Below are 19,015 nucleotides of genomic sequence, written 5' to 3'. Positions count from 1 at the left end.
AAACTGCCAGAATGGCTTCAGAAGAATTAGAAATGGGCATCAAGAGGTTAGAAATAGCCTGAAGCACATTAGAAATAGGCAAGAGCAGCTTAAAACAGGCCAAAAATGACCACAAATACTAAAGAAGGAGCCAAAACCAGCTTAAATCTAGTAAGGATTGGGCAGAATAAGATGGAAAAGCCTCTCCATTGTTTACAATGTGCCAAAAGAATCTAAAAAAGGTTTAGAAACGGAGAAGAGTAAGATAAAAATGACCATACAGGAGTTAAACCAAGCTAGGAAGGGCAAGACCAGGCTAGAAATGGGTAGGAAATGGACCAAAATGGTTTGGAAACTGCCAGAATGGCTTCAGAAGAATTAGAAATGGGCATCAAGAGGTTAGAAATAGCCTGAAGCACATTAGAAATAGGCAAGAGCAGCTTAAAACAGGCCAAAAATGACCACAAATACTAAAGAAGTAGCCAAAACCAGCTTAAAACTAGTAAGGAATGGGCAGAATAAGATGGAAAAGCCTCTCCATTGTTTACAATGTGCCAAAAGAATCTAAAAAAGGTTTAGAAATGCAGAAGAGTAAGATAAAAATGACCATACAGGAGTTAAACCAAGCTAGGAAGGGGAAGACCAGGCTAGAAATGGGTAGGAAATGAACCAAAATGGTTTGGAAACTGCCAGAATGGCTTCAGAAGAATTAGAAATGGGCATCAAGAGGTTAGAAATAGCCTGAAGCACATTAGAAAAAGGCAAGAGCAGCTTAAAACAGCCCAGAAATGACCACAAATATTGAAGAAGGAGCCAAAACCAGCTTAAAACTAGTAAGGATTGGGCAGAATAAGATGGAAAAGCCTCTCCATTGTTTACAATGTGCCAAAAGAATCTAAAAAAGGTTTAGAAACGGAGAAGAGTAAAATAAAAATGACCATACAGGAGTTAAACCAAGCTAGGAAACGGCAAAACCAGGCTAGAAATGGGTAGGAAATGGACCAAAATGGTTTGGAAACTGCCAGAATGGCTTCAGAAGAATTAGAAATGGGCATCAAGAGGTTAGAAATAGCCTGAAGCACATTAGAAATAGGCAAGAGCAGCTTAAAACAGGCCAAAAATGACCACAAATACTAAAGAAGTAGCCAAAACCAGCTTAAAACTAGTAAGGAATGGGCAGAATAAGATGGAAAAGCCTCTCCATTGTTTACAATGTGCCAAAAGAATCTAAAAAAGGTTTAGAAATGCAGAAGAGTAAGATAAAAATGACCATACAGGAGTTAAACCAAGCTAGGAAGGGGAAGACCAGGCTAGAAATGGGTAGGAAATGGACCAAAATGGTTTGGAAACTGCCAGAATGGCTTCAGAAGAATTAGAAATGGGCATCAAGAGGTTAGAAATAGCCTGAAGCACATTAGAAAATAGGCAAGAGCAGCTTAAAACAGCCCAGAAATGACCACAAATATTGAAGAAGGAGCCAAAACCAGCTTAAAACTAGTAAGGATTGGGCAGAATAAGATGGAAAAGCCTCTCCATTGTTTACAATGTGCCAAAAGAATCTAAAAAAAGGTTTAGAAACGGAGAAGAGTAAAATAAAAATGACCATACAGGAGTTAAACCAAGCTAGGAAACGGCAAAACCAGGCTAGAAATGGGTAGGAAATGGACCAAAATGGTTTGGAAACTGCCAGAATGGCTTCAGAAGAATTAGAAATGGGCATCAAGAGGTTAGAAATAGCCTGAAGCACATTAGAAATAGGCAAGAGCAGCTTAAAACAGGCCAAAAATGACCACAAATACTAAAGAAGGAGCCAAAACCAGCTTAAATCTAGTAAGGATTGGGCAGAATAAGATGGAAAAGCCTCTCCATTGTTTACAATGTGCCAAAAGAATCTAAAAAAGGTTTAGAAACGGAGAAGAGTAAGATAAAAATGACCATACAGGAGTTAAACCAAGCTAGGAAGGGGAAGACCAGGCTAGAAATGGGTAGGAAATGAACCAAAATGGTTTGGAAACTGCCAGAATGGCTTCAGAAGAATTAGAAATGGGCATCAAGAGGTTAGAAATAGCCTGAAGCACATTAGAAAAAGGCAAGAGCAGCTTAAAACAGCCCAGAAATGACCACAAATATTGAAGAAGGAGCCAAAACCAGCTTAAAACTAGTAAGGATTGGGCAGAATAAGATGGAAAAGCCTCTCCATTGTTTACAATGTGCCAAAAGAATCTAAAAAAGGTTTAGAAACGGAGAAGAGTAAAATAAAAATGACCATACAGGAGTTAAACCAAGCTAGGAAACGGCAAAACCAGGCTAGAAATGGGTAGGAAATGGACCAAAATGGTTTGGAAACTGCCAGAATGGCTTCAGAAGAATTAGAAATGGGCATCAAGAGGTTAGAAATAGCCTGAAGCACATTAGAAATAGGCAAGAGCAGCTTAAAACAGGCCAAAAATGACCACAAATACTAAAGAAGGAGCCAAAACCAGCTTAAATCTAGTAAGGATTGGGCAGAATAAGATGGAAAAGCCTCTCCATTGTTTACAATGTGCCAAAAGAATCTAAAAAAGGTTTAGAAACGGAGAAGAGTAAGATAAAAATGACCATACAGGAGTTAAACCAAGCTAGGAAGGGAAGACCAGGCTAGAAATGGGTAGGAAATGAACCAAAATGGTTTGGAAACTGCCAGAATGGCTTCAGAAGAATTAGAAATGGGCATCAAGAGGTTAGAAATAGCCTGAAGCACATTAGAAAAAGGCAAGAGCAGCTTAAAACAGCCCAGAAATGACCACAAATATTGAAGAAGGAGCCAAAACCAGCTTAAAACTAGTAAGGATTGGGCAGAATAAGATGGAAAAGCCTCTCCATTGTTTACAATGTGCCAAAAGAATCTAAAAAAGGTTTAGAAACGGAGAAGAGTAAAATAAAAATGACCATACAGGAGTTAAACCAAGCTAGGAAACGGCAAAACCAGGCTAGAAATGGGTAGGAAATGGACCAAAATGGTTTGGAAACTGCCAGAATGGCTTCAGAAGAATTAGAAATGGGCATCAAGAGGTTAGAAATAGCCTGAAGCACATTAGAAATAGGCAAGAGCAGCTTAAAACAGGCCAAAAATGACCACAAATACTAAAGAAGTAGCCAAAACCAGCTTAAAACTAGTAAGGACTGGGCAGAATAAGATGGAAAAGCCTCTCCATTGTTTACAATGTGCCAAAAGAATCTAAAAAAGGTTTAGAAATGCAGAACAGTAAGATAAAAATGACCATACAGGAGTTAAACCAAGCTAGGAAGGGCAAGACCAGGCTAGAAATGGGTAGGAAATGGACCAAAATGGTTTGGAAACTGCCAGAATGGCTTCAGAAGAATTAGAAATGGGCATCAAGAGGTTAGAAATAGCCTGAAGCACATTAGAAATAGGCAAGAGCAGCTTAAAACAGGCCAAAAATGACCACAAATACTAAAGAAGTAGCCAAAACCAGCTTAAAACTAGTAAGGAATGGGCAGAATAAGATGGAAAAGCCTCTCCATTGTTTACAATGTGCCAAAAGAATCTAAAAAAGGTTTAGAAATGCAGAAGAGTAAGATAAAAATGACCATACAGGAGTTAAACCAAGCTAGGAAGGGGAAGACCAGGCTAGAAATGGGTAGGAAATGAACCAAAATGGTTTGGAAACTGCCAGAATGGCTTCAGAAGAATTAGAAATGGGCATCAAGAGGTTAGAAATAGCCTGAAGCACATTAGAAAAAGGCAAGAGCAGCTTAAAACAGCCCAGAAATGACCACAAATATTGAAGAAGGAGCCAAAACCAGCTTAAAACTAGTAAGGATTGGGCAGAATAAGATGGAAAAGCCTCTCCATTGTTTACAATGTGCCAAAAGAATCTAAAAAAGGTTTAGAAACGGAGAAGAGTAAAATAAAAATGACCATACAGGAGTTAAACCAAGCTAGGAAACGGCAAAACCAGGCTAGAAATGGGTAGGAAATGGACCAAAATGGTTTGGAAACTGCCAGAATGGCTTCAGAAGAATTAGAAATGGGCATCAAGAGGTTAGAAATAGCCTGAAGCACATTAGAAATAGGCAAGAGCAGCTTAAAACAGGCCAAAAATGACCACAAATACTAAAGAAGGAGCCAAAACCAGCTTAAATCTAGTAAGGATTGGGCAGAATAAGATGGAAAAGCCTCTCCATTGTTTACAATGTGCCAAAAGAATCTAAAAAAGGTTTAGAAACGGAGAAGAGTAAGATAAAAATGACCATACAGGAGTTAAACCAAGCTAGGAAGGGCAAGACCAGGCTAGAAATGGGTAGGAAATGGACCAAAATGGTTTGGAAACTGCCAGAATGGCTTCAGAAGAATTAGAAATGGGCATCAAGAGGTTAGAAATAGCCTGAAGCACATTAGAAAAAGGCAAGAGCAGCTTAAAACAGCCCAGAAATGACCACAAATATTGAAGAAGGAGCCAAAACCAGCTTAAAACTAGTAAGGATTGGGCAGAATAAGATGGAAAAGCCTCTCCATTGTTTACAATGTGCCAAAAGAATCTAAAAAAGGTTTAGAAACGGAGAAGAGTAAAATAAAAATGACCATACAGGAGTTAAACCAAGCTAGGAAACGGCAAAACCAGGCTAGAAATGGGTAGGAAATGGACCAAAATGGTTTGGAAACTGCCAGAATGGCTTCAGAAGAATTAGAAATGGGCATCAAGAGGTTAGAAATAGCCTGAAGCACATTAGAAATAGGCAAGAGCAGCTTAAAACAGGCCAAAAATGACCACAAATACTAAAGAAGGAGCCAAAACCAGCTTAAATCTAGTAAGGATTGGGCAGAATAAGATGGAAAAGCCTCTCCATTGTTTACAATGTGCCAAAAGAATCTAAAAAAGGTTTAGAAACGGAGAAGAGTAAGATAAAAATGACCATACAGGAGTTAAACCAAGCTAGGAAGGGCAAGACCAGGCTAGAAATGGGTAGGAAATGGACCAAAATGGTTTGGAAACTGCCAGAATGGCTTCAGAAGAATTAGAAATGGGCATCAAGAGGTTAGAAATAGCCTGAAGCACATTAGAAATAGGCAAGAGCAGCTTAAAACAGGCCAAAAATGACCACAAATACTAAAGAAGTAGCCAAAACCAGCTTAAAACTAGTAAGGAATGGGCAGAATAAGATGGAAAAGCCTCTCCATTGTTTACAATGTGCCAAAAGAATCTAAAAAAGGTTTAGAAATGCAGAACGAGTAAGATAAAAATGACCATACAGGAGTTAAACCAAGCTAGGAAGGGCAAGACCAGGCTAGAAATGGGTAGGAAATGGACCAAAATGGTTTGGAAACTGCCAGAATGGCTTCAGAAGAATTAGAAATGGGCATCAAGAGGTTAGAAATAGCCTGAAGCACATTAGAAAAAGGCAAGAGCAGCTTAAAACAGCCCAGAAATGACCACAAATATTGAAGAAGGAGCCAAAACCAGCTTAAAACTAGTAAGGATTGGGCAGAATAAGATGGAAAAGCCTCTCCATTGTTTACAATGTGCCAAAAGAATCTAAAAAAGGTTTAGAAACGGAGAAGAGTAAAATAAAAATGACCATACAGGAGTTAAACCAAGCTAGGAAACGGCAAAACCAGGCTAGAAATGGGTAGGAAATGGACCAAAATGGTTTGGAAACTGCCAGAATGGCTTCAGAAGAATTAGAAATGGGCATCAAGAGGTTAGAAATAGCCTGAAGCACATTAGAAATAGGCAAGAGCAGCTTAAAACAGGCCAAAAATGACCACAAATACTAAAGAAGTAGCCAAAACCAGCTTAAAACTAGTAAGGAATGGGCAGAATAAGATGGAAAAGCCTCTCCATTGTTTACAATGTGCCAAAAGAATCTAAAAAAGGTTTAGAAATGCAGAACAGTAAGATAAAAATGACCATACAGGAGTTAAACCAAGCTAGGAAGGGCAAGACCAGGCTAGAAATGGGTAGGAAATGGACCAAAATGGTTTGGAAACTGCCAGAATGGCTTCAGAAGAATTAGAAATGGGCATCAAGAGGTTAGAAATAGCCTGAAGCACATTAGAAAAAGGCAAGAGCAGCTTAAAACAGCCCAGAAATGACCACAAATACTTGAAGAAGGAGCCAAAACCAGCTTAAAACTAGTAAGGATTGGGCAGAATAAGATGGAAAAGCCTCTCCATTGTTTACAATGTGCCAAAAGAATCTAAAAAAGGTTTAGAAACGGAGAAGAGTAAAATAAAAATGACCATACAGGAGTTAAACCAAGCTAGGAACGGCAAAACCAGGCTAGAAATGGGTAGGAAATGGACCAAAATGGTTTGGAAACTGCCAGAATGGCTTCAGAAGAATTAGAAATGGGCATCAAGAGGTTAGAAATAGCCTGAAGCACATTAGAAATAGGCAAGAGCAGCTTAAAACAGGCCAAAAATGACCACAAATACTAAAGAAGTAGCCAAAACCAGCTTAAAACTAGTAAGGACTGGGCAGAATAAGATGGAAAAGCCTCTCCATTGTTTACAATGTGCCAAAAGAATCTAAAAAAGGTTTAGAAATGCAGAACAGTAAGATAAAAATGACCATACAGGAGTTAAACCAAGCTAGGAAGGGCAAGACCAGGCTAGAAATGGGTAGGAAATGGACCAAAATGGTTTGGAAACTGCCAGAATGGCTTCAGAAGAATTAGAAATGGGCATCAAGAGGTTAGAAATAGCCTGAAGCACATTAGAAATAGGCAAGAGCAGCTTAAAACAGGCCAAAAATGACCACAAATACTAAAGAAGGAGCCAAAACCAGCTTAAATCTAGTAAGGAATTGGGCAGAATAAGATGGAAAAGCCTCTCCATTGTTTACAATGTGCCAAAAGAATCTAAAAAAGGTTTAGAAACGGAGAAGAGTAAGATAAAAATGACCATACAGGAGTTAAACCAAGCTAGGAAGGGCAAGACCAGGCTAGAAATGGGTAGGAAATGGACCAAAATGGTTTGGAAACTGCCAGAATGGCTTCAGAAGAATTAGAAATGGGCATCAAGAGGTTAGAAATAGCCTGAAGCACATTAGAAAAAGGCAAGAGCAGCTTAAAACAGCCCAGAAATGACCACAAATATTGAAGAAGGAGCCAAAACCAGCTTAAAACTAGTAAGGATTGGGCAGAATAAGATGGAAAAGCCTCTCCATTGTTTACAATGTGCCAAAAGAATCTAAAAAAAGGTTTAGAAACGGAGAAGAGTAAAATAAAAATGACCATACAGGAGTTAAACCAAGCTAGGAAACGGCAAAACCAGGCTAGAAATGGGTAGGAAATGGACCAAAATGGTTTGGAAACTGCCAGAATGGCTTCAGAAGAATTAGAAATGGGCATCAAGAGGTTAGAAATAGCCTGAAGCACATTAGAAATAGGCAAGAGCAGCTTAAAACAGGCCAGAAATGACCACAAATACTAAAGAAGGAGCCAAAACCAGCTTAAAATCTAGTAAGGATTGGGCAGAATAAGATGGAAAAGCCTCTCCATTGTTTACAATGTGCCAAAAGAATCTAAAAAAGGTTTAGAAACGGAGAAGAGTAAGATAAAAATGACCATACAGGAGTTAAACCAAGCTAGGAAGGGCAAGACCAGGCTAGAAATGGGTAGGAAATGGACCAAAATGGTTTGGAAACTGCCAGAATGGCTTCAGAAGAATTAGAAATGGGCATCAAGAGGTTAGAAATAGCCTGAAGCACATTAGAAATAGGCAAGAGCAGCTTAAAACAGGCCAAAAATGACCACAAATACTAAAGAAGTAGCCAAAACCAGCTTAAAACTAGTAAGGAATGGGCAGAATAAGATGGAAAAGCCTCTCCATTGTTTACAATGTGCCAAAAGAATCTAAAAAAGGTTTAGAAATGCAGAAGAGTAAGATAAAAATGACCATACAGGAGTTAAACCAAGCTAGGAAGGGGAAGACCAGGCTAGAAATGGGTAGGAAATGAACCAAAATGGTTTGGAAACTGCCAGAATGGCTTCAGAAGAATTAGAAATGGGCATCAAGAGGTTAGAAATAGCCTGAAGCACATTAGAAAAAGGCAAGAGCAGCTTAAAACAGCCCAGAAATGACCACAAATATTGAAGAAGGAGCCAAAACCAGCTTAAAACTAGTAAGGATTGGGCAGAATAAGATGGAAAAGCCTCTCCATTGTTTACAATGTGCCAAAAGAATCTAAAAAAGGTTTAGAAACGGAGAAGAGTAAAATAAAAATGACCATACAGGAGTTAAACCAAGCTAGGAAACGGCAAAACCAGGCTAGAAATGGGTAGGAAATGGACCAAAATGGTTTGGAAACTGCCAGAATGGCTTCAGAAGAATTAGAAATGGGCATCAAGAGGTTAGAAATAGCCTGAAGCACATTAGAAATAGGCAAGAGCAGCTTAAAACAGGCCAAAAATGACCACAAATACTAAAGAAGGAGCCAAAACCAGCTTAAATCTAGTAAGGATTGGGCAGAATAAGATGGAAAAGCCTCTCCATTGTTTACAATGTGCCAAAAGAATCTAAAAAAGGTTTAGAAACGGAGAAGAGTAAGATAAAAATGACCATACAGGAGTTAAACCAAGCTAGGAAGGGCAAGACCAGGCTAGAAATGGGTAGGAAATGGACCAAAATGGTTTGGAAACTGCCAGAATGGCTTCAGAAGAATTAGAAATGGGCATCAAGAGGTTAGAAATAGCCTGAAGCACATTAGAAATAGGCAAGAGCAGCTTAAAACAGGCCAAAAATGACCACAAATACTAAAGAAGTAGCCAAAACCAGCTTAAAACTAGTAAGGAATGGGCAGAATAAGATGGAAAAGCCTCTCCATTGTTTACAATGTGCCAAAAGAATCTAAAAAAGGTTTAGAAATGCAGAAGAGTAAGATAAAAATGACCATACAGGAGTTAAACCAAGCTAGGAAGGGGAAGACCAGGCTAGAAATGGGTAGGAAATGAACCAAAATGGTTTGGAAACTGCCAGAATGGCTTCAGAAGAATTAGAAATGGGCATCAAGAGGTTAGAAATAGCCTGAAGCACATTAGAAAAAGGCAAGAGCAGCTTAAAACAGCCCAGAAATGACCACAAATATTGAAGAAGGAGCCAAAACCAGCTTAAATCTAGTAAGGATTGGGCAGAATAAGATGGAAAAGCCTCTCCATTGTTTACAATGTGCCAAAAGAATCTAAAAAAGGTTTAGAAACGGAGAAGAGTAAAATAAAAATGACCATACAGGAGTTAAACCAAGCTAGGAAACGGCAAAACCAGGCTAGAAATGGGTAGGAAATGGACCAAAATGGTTTGGAAACTGCCAGAATGGCTTCAGAAGAATTAGAAATGGGCATCAAGAGGTTAGAAATAGCCTGAAGCACATTAGAAATAGGCAAGAGCAGCTTAAAACAGGCCAAAAATGACCACAAATACTAAAGAAGGAGCCAAAACCAGCTTAAATCTAGTAAGGATTGGGCAGAATAAGATGGAAAAGCCTCTCCATTGTTTACAATGTGCCAAAAGAATCTAAAAAAGGTTTAGAAACGGAGAAGAGTAAGATAAAAATGACCATACAGGAGTTAAACCAAGCTAGGAAACGGCAAAACCAGGCTAGAAATGGGTAGGAAATGGACCAAAATGGTTTGGAAACTGCCAGAATGGCTTCAGAAGAATTAGAAATGGGCATCAAGAGGTTAGAAATAGCCTGAAGCACATTAGAAATAGGCAAGAGCAGCTTAAAACAGGCCAGAAATGACCACAAATACTAAAGAAGTAGCCAAAACCAGCTTAAAACTAGTAAGGACTGGGCAGAATAAGATGGAAAAGCCTCTCCATTGTTTACAATGTGCCAAAAGAATCTAAAAAAGGTTTAGAAATGCAGAAGAGTAAGATAAAAATGACCATACAGGAGTTAAACCAAGCTATGAAGAGGAAGACCAGGCTAGAAATGGGTAGGAAATGGACCAAAATGGTTTGGAAACTGCCAGAATGGCTTCAGAAGAATTAGAAATGGGCATCAAGAGGTTAGAAATAGCCTGAAGCACATTAGAAATAGGCAAGAGCAGCTTAAAACAGGCCAGAAATGACCATAAATACTTAAGTAACCAAAAATAGCTTAGAACTAGTCAGGAATGGGATGAAGTAAAATGGAAATGCCTGTTAATTGTTTAGAATTAGTCTTACTGAGGCTTACCTGAACCTAGCGACCGTTTCTCACTGTGCAGCTTCTCAGACAGCCAACATGCAAGATCCATTCCCTGGGCATGATGCTCCAGCTTCTCAGCTGTTGGGACTCTGCTCTGGGAGGGGCAGTTTCTGCCTGACCTGGATACTGCTGGTTCTCTTTCTCCCTGCCATCTGGGCTTGCTTCTTCCCCGTGCTCTTCTTTATCTATCTCTGCCACGGATTCTGCTGCTTCCTGCTCTCACAGCCAAGCAGTGGAGAAAAGAGAACAGTGAGGGATTTTTTTATGGACAAATCCCATGCAAGCATTTCACAGGAGAGACAATCCCCTACAAAAATTCTTACCTATGAAACCCAACAGCCGCAGCCACTGCAGCCATTAGCGAGGGCCTGTGCTTGAGCTGCCTCTGCATCTGGAATAAGAAGCATTTATGAAGAAGCCTGATGGCTTTACTGGAGCTAAGCAGTTGTCCAAAGACGGGCGAAAGCAGGAGAGCAACAGCAGCAACTGAAGTCCTTAACAGAAAGGCTGGGATGAGCTGGCCTCCCCCAGGGCTCAGCCCAGCAAGGTCTGTGTGCAGAACAAAAGGAGGGCAATGCACCCTTCCCCCTTCTCATTTCTCCGAGAATCCCAGTCTCCAGATCCTTCAGCACCTTAAAGCTACAGTCAACAGTCTAATTTCCCAACTAAGCACAAGATTAGATCAGAGAAAACAAGCAGGGAACGCCTTGGCTGCTTTAGAAACAGCTATTTCAACCCTGGCCCCTTTCCCTCCCAGTGCAGGTACAGTGTGAATTACGGACCTCCAGGTAACCCCCCCCCCCCCCCCCCCCGTGCCTTCACTCCCCTCAGTACCGAGCACCGAGAGGCTTCCCGTGCCGAGCGGCCAGCAGGCAGGAGAGGCCCCTCTGCGCACGTCCAAGGCACGGCCGGGCGGCCGGGCCCGCTCCCCTCCCCGGTAAGCCCGGCCCCGCGGTGGGCTCGGCTCTCACCTGCTGCTGCCGGGACCCGGACCTGGACCCGGACCCTGCCCGCCGCCATGCTGCTCCCGGGGGCTGCGCCTGCCACACCGAAACGGCGCGGAGGGACCGGAGCCGGCGGGCGGCCACCAGACTGCGGCCGCATGGAGCCGCGCTTGCTACAGCCCGCCGGAAACCGGCGGGCACCACGTGACACCAGCCACTTCCGGGGACAGGGAGCACCACGGCTCATGCGCGGAGGCAGGGCTGCAGTACCTAACCTGGACACAAGATGGCAACAGCGAGCGGCGCCCGCCGCCGAAACGCCCGCCACCCCCCCCCCCCTTCCAGCCCTGCCGATCATTGTCATGTCATCCTTATGGGATCACTGTCGGGGCTGCAAGAGTGTCTGCCGGCTGCTCTGCATCTCTGCCACAGAGCCTTGCTTCAAGCCTGCTTTCATCACGTTGACAACTGCTTCAGAGCAGAGATCTGAACAAAAACACTGGCCAAATTATCACCGAGTTGCTAAACAACTACTATGTTAATACCCACACAGCTTTTATGTCTAGAGACCATTGCTGAGCCCAGAACCTGTAACCTCCATCCCAAGGAAATGCTCAAGATCTGCCTCTGATCATAATACACACAGACTTGCACTACAGATGCTGCACCTGGCCCAAATACACACCATGAGTAGAGCAGCTCCAAGGCAAACACACACACACAAAACACTACACATGCTGTGACACCAACAAACAGAGAATAACCTACACAGGCACAGTACCTCCCAGACGGAGCAGCACATCTGCCCAGATCACATGCACAGACCCAAGAGCAAAGCAACCGGGCTCCTGAGGAGCCTGAGAACCAGGTCTGACAAAACCAAATCATTCCAAACACAAACACAAATAAGATAAAAATGACCATACAGGAGTTAAACCAAGTTAGGAAAGGGCAAGACCAGGCTAGAAATGGGTAGGAAATGGACCAAAATGGTTTGGAAACTGCCAGAATGGCTTCAGAAGAATTAGAAATGGGCATCAAGAGGTTAGAAATAGCCTGAAGCACATTAGAAATAGGCAAGAGCAGCTTAAAACAGGCCAGAAATGACCACAAATATTGAAGAAGGAGCCAAAACCAGCTTAAAACTAGTAAGGAATGGGCAGAATAAGATGGAAAAGCCTCTCCATTGTTTACAATTTGCCAAAAGAATCTAAAAAAGGTTTAGAAACGGAGAAGAGTAAGATAAAAATGACCATACAGGAGTTAAACCAAGCTAGGAAAGGGCAAGACCAGGTTAGAAATGGGTAGCCTGAAGCAGATTAGAAATAGGCAAGAGCAGCTTAAAACAGGACAGAAAAGACCATAAATATCTAAGAGGTAACCAAAAACAGTTTAAAACTAGTAAGGAATGGGTAGAATAAAAATTCTGTCTTAAATTTCTATTCAGATCTGAATGGAAAGTGAACACCTTACTTCATTGTAGGGTGAAATTAATGTGAAATAAACAGTACAGGGGCTATTAGGAACTGCCCATTCAGAATGGTGTGTGCCTTCCTGAGGGTTGTGTTTATGTACCCACTCTTCCAAAGTCTCCCAGAACTGAACAGAATCATAAAGTCTCCAAGAGGATTTACTGAATCACACACAAATGAAGTGGTTGCGTCTTCTCATGCACAGAACATTCATTTGATAGAATGTCTCTGGGGCTAGGTGAGGAAGAAGACTAACCAGCTAACAGATGGAACAAAACCCCATCACAACACTGCAATCACACCTCACTCTGTAGGCCCTGTGGATAGAACTAGAATTTTCCATTGCTCTCAGGTGCCTCGTTAAGGCACTGAGGGCATTAGTAAGCCTTAATGACCCTAAACAGCCTCACCTGTGCACCAGACCACACCCAGGAGCCCTATTTAAACCGAGCTCTGTACCTCAGTTTTCTTTAGAACTCTGTTGGAGGAATGCTGCTCTTCAGCTCTGTCCCTGCCTGTGAAGATTCTTAGTCTGGACTTCAGACTGACTGCCCGGCTTGATCTTCTATATGATTATAGAGCAGCTTGGCAATTGCTGGACCTGATGGTGATTTGTGGACTGGATTGCTGCTTGTTCACAAGCCTGATAGACTCCTGGCTGGACTTGGCTGCTGCTGGACCTTCTCTTCTTGGGTACCTTGAAATTGGGCCTAGGCTGGCAGAGGTCTCTTCTCCTGCTGTGGGAGCCCAGAGGTGGCCTGGTCTGCTCTTGTTTCCTGAGGGCTGTGGAGATCCCTGCAAGGTTTGTGGGCAGTGTGGAGGATACGGCTCTGAGGGTGAGCCTGTGCTGCGGCACCAGAGGGGCCTCTTGCCAGGGAGCCGGGTGGGACGTTTTGGTTTGTGTTTGTCTTGTCCTTGTCTATCAATGTGAGGGAGTGAGTGAGCTTGTCCTTTAGGCACCTGTTAAAATTGCTGCAGCTTAGCTTAAGCCTCCCTGGAAGGAGAGCAGGTCTCTGTGCAGTAACAGGGGCGTCTTCCCTAAGTCCACGAGCGGAGGGATGGTCTGGACTCGCCCCTTCTTTCCAAAGACGGCGCCAAGCCACTTAGTCGTGGTGCAGGCAATGCGACCTGCCTGTAGTCAGGATCTGGGTCTCTGCCTGCATGGCTGCCTGTGCTGCTGGTGGCCTGGCAGCGTGACCCCCTGTTGTCAGGGCGTGTCACAGTATTTTCCCCTTTGTGCCTGGAAGCCGGAGAGCTTCAATACGCCGTCACCATAATGAGAACAAACCAGACCTTGTCAAGCCCCAGTCCCTTCCCTCTGTACCACTGACCGGGAGCTAGTGAGAATGCATGTACAGTTTAGAGTGAGCTACTGCGTGGGGCTGCAGAGTGGTAATGGAAGGGCTAAAGGCATGAAGCAGATTTGGGATTGGAGCACTGTGTTTCCAGCTTTGACATCAGTTTTCTGTTTTACTTCAGTGCAACTATTTTAGTAATTATTTTTTTTCTTATTAGTTCCTGTCCTTCACCTCTTGGGGAGTTTACTTACTGGATGCACTTCCTGGCCTTGTGTTTGACGCAGCAAAAGAAGATGTGGCACTGCGCACGAGCATACTGAGGAAGCTGCTTCTGGTAAGTAGGTGGAAGTAGAGAGAATAACAGTGCATTCAGCTGGAACTTCAGCACTGAGGCAAGCATGTATCTTGCTGATCTGCTTTTAAAGCTCAGGGCAAAGGCACTACCTTGTCCAGCAGCATAATCACTTCTTTTGAAGTCATTGACTCTTCAGAGGTTTGCTCCATCTGAAGCATTGTCTGCTTTTTTGCACTGCCTTTCTTTGGTATCACAGTGTCCTTGGATAGGTTGCTTCCTTATAAATGTAATGGTGTTTGCTTTGGAACAGTCAGACAAGCTTAGCTCCTGTTGGGCCAAGCTCTTGAATCTTTAAAAGTCAGCTAAGCTGTAAATTGTTCTGCGATTTCCTTGCGATAGTCTGGTTGTGCTGCCGGTCAGCACACAGAAAGAACAGGTCCCTTTTTCAGCTACACTAGCAAGTCTTTTAGCACAGCAGGGAGCTGTGGAGCAGGAGAAAATGAACGTCGGGTTTGGTGTGTGAATAGCTCTTGGGGAATGGGTAGAAGAAAGGGTTGTGTTGGGAGTAAATGTTAGGCTCTGCAAAGCTGAGAAATGTCCAGGTTTTTGCTGCGATACTGAACATCTTTCTCTTTAGGCTAATCTATTTAGCTTGAATTCATGTGGGTAACTCTGTGCATGTTTAGCAGGTGGATGTAGCTGACTCAAGGGGAAAGCTGAGCAACCTTGGATACGGAGCTCTAATTGGTGAGTCTAGAGGTTACTACTGTTTACAAAGCTAATGTTTATAACTTGTTTGTTCTTGTATTTGTAAAATTGCATTTGTGTATTTTGTAATACTGTATTTGTAAAAACACCGTGGGAAACTACAGCCTTGGCAGAGATCATTCTCTGCACGAAAACATGGGAAATTACAGAAGCATAACAAGACAATTGACCTTGCTTATGCCTGCCAAGAATCTTCTTGTCCAGCAACAAGGCTCAGGGTATTGGGATCGCTCACTGCGTGGCCTTGGCTCTGCAAGAATTGCACGAGTGCGGACTTGTAGAAATGCTTTTTGTTGTGTTAATAAAAAAATGGAGAGGGTGAGGGTGGATGAGAGGGACTATTGATTTTGTACTTGTATGGGTTGTTTCTGTACCCCTATGATGTTTTCCTCCCTGACTGTAACTTGTTAGAATAGTTGCCTTAACTGAAAAAGGAGAGGGTGAGGCTGGATGGGAGGGACTATTGATCTTGTATGGTGCCGCGGCCAGGTGGAGGGGAGAAAACACCGATACGATGTAGGTTCACAAAATGCTCCGTTTATTGATTACAAAGCTGCTCTTAATATACTGTCTTACACGTGATCACGCATTACTTGATTGGCTGCTTCACTTTGCCCACGAGGGATACACGCTCCCCTTTACCTCTCCTGATTGGTTTCACGCCTTCGCTTCAGCTTAGCGTTACATCATGCTTCTGCAATTACTGGCATCCTGTTATTGCATTCCTGTTTTGCTGATCTTGACACTTCTTCTTCTTTTAACCTGGGGTCATAAGTTCACTTTCTCACAGCTTGCTGTAGGCCTCTTCAAGCGCCCATGCTCGACCCCCAACATCTCCCCCTCTTTTTTCAAATAAGGCGTTTGTCATCTGCTGCATGCGTTGCATAATACATTGTAACAGACAAGGTCCAAAAAACAAAATTAACAACATAATCATTATTGGTCCGCTAAACATCATGATTAAACTCCTTAACCAACTACTTATTCCTAACGATTTTAACCAAGAGTCTATAGGATTTGTTTCTACAGTAAGTTCTTTCATATTTTCTTTAAGTTCAAACAAATTCTTGTGAATAGATTCAGAATGATCAGAAAGATTCATACAACACATGCCCAGAAGCATTCTAATGCAAAGGGGATGTGAAGCAGCTGCAGAAGTAAACTGTACAGTGTTAACAGTCAAGGAGTTACACTCCCCCCCCTTTTTTTTTTTTTTTGATCAGACAAAAAGCCATTTATTGCAAAGCTTTAACTCCTTATATACTATTGCTTACACACACCTACAGCAATTTGGCATATCATGATTGGATACTTGTCGTGAAGACCCTTAGTGACTAACATATAATTGGTTAAACACAGGTGTGAGAACTTGACCTCGAATGCTTGCCAACAGTCCACAGTTCTCATAACTCAGTGAATTACAGCTTCTTCTTATCTTGCTTGCTTAGGCTTCCTCGGGCCTCCCATGGCCTTGCTGTATCCCTCAGAGTTATTCAGAGCTCATGTACCAAATATTCATTTTCCTGTGAGAACTGTCTCCACATCTCCCCCTTTTTAGTTTTACGAAAAGTTTTTGACAATTTATTGTGTCTGCTCTATCACTGCTTGACTTGTGTAATATAACAACCCACTACTCTAGGTAGCATTATTTCAGTAAGATTAGTCTGATTTGAAGTCACTTGAACCTTTATAACATGTGGCATATCAGTGAATCCTACACACCATGTAACAGGTTGGAATAGTTGGGATTTAACAGATATGCTCAGTATACTTTTCCATTACCCATGGTCACACATAATAGCACAGATATTACAAAGATTTTACAAAGATTTCTACCATTGCTGTTTCTTTATGTGGTTGAGTTCTGCGGCTTGGTATGTTTTGCTGGCAGCCAGTATGGTCCTGTTGATAGCTGTACACAGCTGGGCCTACCCTTTTTCTCCTGGATGGCTCTCTGATAACAGCGGAGGCCATCCCTCACATCAAGGTCTGGCATGACATGTGTCTCCACTGCTCTACGCCTGCTGGGTTGCAGCCAGCAGCGAAGCTAAAGGTTCTTCTTGGTGGCAAACACAGAGGCCAACCCAGTCTTGCCCTTGACTGTGGTAGCAGGCATTTGGTCAATCTCTGTCCTTGCACCTTGTTGTCAATGCAGAGTTTCACCTGCTTAACCCAGTAACAAGTCACTACTACAGCAAAGCACACACAGATTTACATTAGCAGAGTAACTATCACAGAGTGCATCAGCATGTTGAAGATGCTAATGGCAGCGAGGGACTAACCAAAGAAACTTCTTACCAGTGGAGTTCTCCCACCCTCTTAATTTGTTCCATTACTTGCTTTATAACAGTACCATCATCTTAGAATCTTTCTAGCTTTTGCCTTAGTATTTTCTAGCAGCTACTGCAAATTTGCTTTCTTTAACATCTCTTTTACAAGTGACAAATCCATACAATACAATGTATAGTTTCTTATTAGCAACTGGCTAGTAAATACAGGTGGTTTTATACACAAAATCACAACCTCTAATAATAGCTACTTTACAAGCATGCATATTCAAGCTGTTAATTTTCAGTTGCCCTCAAGTGATTTTTTTGTTGTTGTTTTTTTTTTTGTTGTTGTTGTTTTTTTTTTTTCAAAGTTGCTCACCCTGCTTTGCACAGCTAAAACCACCGGCCTATCGGCAACTGCGCTTTTGCATTAACCTTTTCTTGCCCGAAAGGTTAAACTGCTACCTGTTAAAACTTTTACATGAACCTGACAACAAAAAATATACAGAACACTGTCTGCCCTCATCACACACACACACAGACACACACACACACACATATGGGATCCCACAAGCACACTCCACACAACTACAATATTTGAAACACAAAATCCAGACAATCATTGTTCCCACTACACAGTCCCACATACAGGACGTGGCACAAGGACCCTGTAAAGACTATCAGGAAACCAGCTCCGAGAAGCATCATCGCAGTGCAAGGTGGCAGGCTCAACCTTAGCGGGCGTCCCCGCAGAGGCTCTGCCTCCCTTACATCGCATGAGGCTTGGGCTTTTATACTGACCAAAATGCACACTCGTTCCGACACAGGTGGCCAGCCTATGTTGGAGGAAGTTGCCAGCAATATCTATAAAGGTTTCCAAGGGCAGATAGAAACATGGACATACTTATATTTACCAACTTCTAGTACTTGAGTATCACAGAGCGACTGTATCAACGGAGTAGTATACGGGGTCCCAACTCCACGGTCTTACACATTCTGCCCGATACCCCTGATAAGAGCATACAAGAGACCTTCCCATCTCGGGTGGGAAGCACACACACCATGGGAAACTGTGCAATACATCCACATCCCCCACCCATCTCACTTCTCCCTTTACAGCTACCCATTTATCATGAGGATATGGGGGATATAAATCAGGCTTCTTTTCCGGATGAATAGGCTCCAGGTCAAAAGCACCATCCAGGTCAGCATCAGCATTATCAGGCATCAGAATCTCAGGAGCAGCAACAGCAAACTGATGAACGTGCACAGGCTCCATCTCGGGGTCAATAGGGCTCAGGTCGAAAGGATCGTCTTCATCCCCGTCCTCAGTCTTCGCTGCTGCAGCGGCAACCAGTGGAGGTTTGGGGGGGGGGGGGGCACGCTGATCTCCATGATCTCATTTTTTTTTTTACTTTAACATCTCTAAAACAGTTCTCCAAATGACTGACAAACTTTTCACAGCATCATTGCCTTTTGTAGCTGCATTCCACAGCTTAACTCCTGCCCCATTCCACAAGGATATCTCAAATCCGGTAGACTCATAAATCTCTGGGTAACGTGTCTTCGACCATTTCAACATTAACTTTAGGTCTGTCTCTTTAAGGGTTGCTCCCTTCACCTTAGGAAGGACTGAAAACATCCATAAATCAGGGGCTTCTTCCTTAGTAATTTTCTCCCAAGTCTCGAGATTAAAAGCTTCACCGACTCCCACAATTCTTCCCCTGTCTTACGCCATTGATCTTTGGAGAATAACTGTCCCGTATTTTCTAACAACCCCCTTCGTCAGCACC

This window comes from Melopsittacus undulatus, unplaced genomic scaffold (genome assembly GCF_012275295.1).
Source record: "Melopsittacus undulatus isolate bMelUnd1 unplaced genomic scaffold, bMelUnd1.mat.Z mat_scaffold_242_arrow_ctg1, whole genome shotgun sequence".
NCBI classification, from domain to species: Eukaryota; Metazoa; Chordata; class Aves; order Psittaciformes; family Psittaculidae; genus Melopsittacus; species Melopsittacus undulatus.
Note: the sequence above shows the minus strand (reverse complement) of the source record.